Source organism: Periplaneta americana, unplaced genomic scaffold (genome assembly GCF_040183065.1).
Source record: "Periplaneta americana isolate PAMFEO1 unplaced genomic scaffold, P.americana_PAMFEO1_priV1 scaffold_38, whole genome shotgun sequence".
Lineage (NCBI taxonomy): Eukaryota > Metazoa > Arthropoda > Insecta > Blattodea > Blattidae > Periplaneta > Periplaneta americana.
The window spans coordinates 85,482-88,322 of record NW_027185519.1 but is presented as its reverse complement, the minus strand read 5'-3'; the positions used below and the strand labels follow the sequence as shown (position 1 = coordinate 88,322).

Below are 2,841 nucleotides of genomic sequence, written 5' to 3'. Positions count from 1 at the left end.
ACAACAACAGCTGATAATCTGAAAGGGAACATAGTAATTTGGGGTGAATTAAAATGCAGCTTCCATTCGTTTAAAATTTCTTTAAATTTTAACTAAATATTAATGTAGATATTACCTCTAAAGGTAAATGGGGGCATGTTTCACAACGCTAACAAATTACAAATTAACAATATACAATTAACAACGGAAATATTACATATGCTTGTTAACTGTGTTTCACAATGCAATCTTATTCACTTGTATGTTTTAACGAACTTTACAAAATCGGCGAAACAAACTTACAAATACGCATAATTGGTTGAACAAAATCGCCAACGACAGTTTACAAAAATCACTAAGGATCAGAGGTAAAGTAGCTGTAATTTTAGAACTATCGATGGACATGTTTATATTTTTTTATATATATTTTATTTAGATTTTGCTACATCGGCGACAACGGAGTTTCGCGGCATGCAATTGGTCGAGCATACCAATGCATTAATTAGCCTACGACTTAACTGACGAAAGTTAGCGCGAAATTCATTCAAATAATTGATAAATAATGGATTTGACCCACGTAGGATAAATAATGGATTTGACCCACGTAGTTATATGCAGTTGATAGAGCAGCTAACATGTCCATCCATTAAAATCAACTTCGCTCTCTGCTGGTCCATCAGTATATTTTATTGTTTCATCCATAACCTCGCCAACATTAGGGAACCCAGCAGGAGGAGCATAAAAATCCTTTGCCCGAGTAAGCACATTCGGTGATCAATAACCCGCCTCGAGTTTTTTCAATCTTGTAACAACATCAACTACCATGTGTGAACTTTTGCACACTGTAATCTTATAAATTCCGTTCTTATCTGCTAACGCAGGGAACTGAGAGCTACTATGCAACCAATGCAGTTCTCGCTTTGTGGTTAGGGCACCACTTTTCCCTTTCAGATGTTGCATGTGATGTCCCATATCTTGTAGGAGAGATTACAGCGAAATGGGATTCGGAACGACTTCAGAATACTGCGTAAGTAATGCCGACATTGCATTATTAAGTGATTGGTTTTCGGTGCAAAGTTTTTCTTCTTTAAGTGCGAGTATTTATTAAATACGTTCCTCGTATATAAGAACTAACGCGGTATTCTGAAGTATAGCGCGGGATTCATTCGAAACCTTTCATTAATATTCGTACAATGATACGAACGTGGCCGGAAAATTCTACGTTAGGCCTAAATGCAAAATCTTCGTCTGAGTCGCTAGAACTACTCAATAACATCACAACTGCTTCAGTGTAATTCTTAATGGTACCCTGTTACTATAAAATTGATTTTATACATATGTGTTTATTTTTTTCATTCACAATTAGAAGCTATTTCAACAGGGCTACTGTAGAAAATGTGCTAACTTCACTAGTAAAGTTTAGTTTACACGTTTGTAAAATTACTCCTTCGTTGTGAAACAAACATATCACTTGTAAAGAGCGCAAAATTTCATTCGTAAAGATTTGATTTCCTTTGTACAGTCCACCTTTACAAACAAAGATTGTGAAACAGAAGTTTACAAACAGAGTTCACAATTTCCAAAGATTGTAAACTTTGTGAAACACCCCACTGGTGAATCAGCACGCCGAGCTCGATCGAAATACAACCAGTTACTATTATTTCCCTATCGTTTTTTGACATTTGATTCCGCGTCCTACCTCTTTCATTCGTTACTAACCAACAACGCCAATAGCAGAAGGTAACGCAAAAACAGTCACCGGTTCCCCGATGCATGGCTTTCTCTCTCAATGTCAACTGAGAGTTAAAAATATTCATTATAATATGCACTTTCCACTCACTCCTCAGAATGTCTTCTTTATTTTTATTTATTTATTTTTTAAGATATGTGAGCTACGTACTGTATGTCTGATGTTTTGCCATCGTACATTCAAATATTTATATTCACTGTACAGTACAGCGAACTGTTTATACTTACTGTACATGCTATAACTACTTCTCCCAACTCCGCTATTGCTATATTTCCTAAACTAAACGCTGATATTGAAATAACGCCTGGTCTGATAATGCAGTCTGTTTAAATTTCTACCGACCAAGTTCTGCCCTTCATCATGGGAAAACAACGAGCTTCTTTAAAGGATACAACTACTAGGACAGAGATATTTTCATTATGGAATTTGTACTACCCACTGAAATGTAGTAACTAATGGGATTTTAATTAGCCATATATGTACAGTATATTACATTCTTTACCTAAAATGTCTCTAACTTCTAGGGAGAGCGCGAGGTACGTTCACAATCCCCTGAATACATATTCCCTTCTTCGAGAAAACGCAGAGAAGTGAACCGTCTCATATGAATATGCTACCAGTCATAAGTTTCAATACGGAGCTGCAAGTACTTAAGAATTATCAATTACTCTACAATTATGCAGCGGCGTCATCATCCAAGCTATAGCTGGAATAGGGAAGGGAACATAATATCCCATAAGTCTTATTAGAACACGCTGGAAATAGTGACGTAAAAAAAAAAATCGCCAACGGCACGTGGTGTTCCCAAGCGGTCACCCATCCAAGTACTGACCACGCCCAATGTTGCTTGACTTCGGTGATCGGACGAGAACCGGTATTTTCAACATGGTATGGCCGTTGCCGATGAAACTGCGTAATCTGTAGGCACTTGAGGACGATGGGATTGGGGTGCACTCGATAAAACCTGCACTCGCTCACACACACACGTAAACTGCCTGCTTAGACTCTGTACCTAAATTACCAAGCTCGTTGGATGTCATTGGGATAGATGATAAATCTATCTATCAACGGCAGTTTGGTTACGTTTCAACGTCACACACTGCTGGATTGAC

At 37.6% G+C, this 2,841-nt stretch overlaps 1 non-coding gene across 1 annotated transcript; it reads right to left on the bottom strand.

Moving 5' to 3' along the window:
- Window positions 1-2,512: 2,512 nt before the first annotated feature.
- Window positions 2,513-2,631, bottom strand: LOC138694095 (5S ribosomal RNA). Its single transcript, XR_011330774.1, has one exon. It is a non-coding gene; the product is annotated as a 5S ribosomal RNA (ribosomal RNA).
- Window positions 2,632-2,841: the final 210 nt, after the last annotated feature.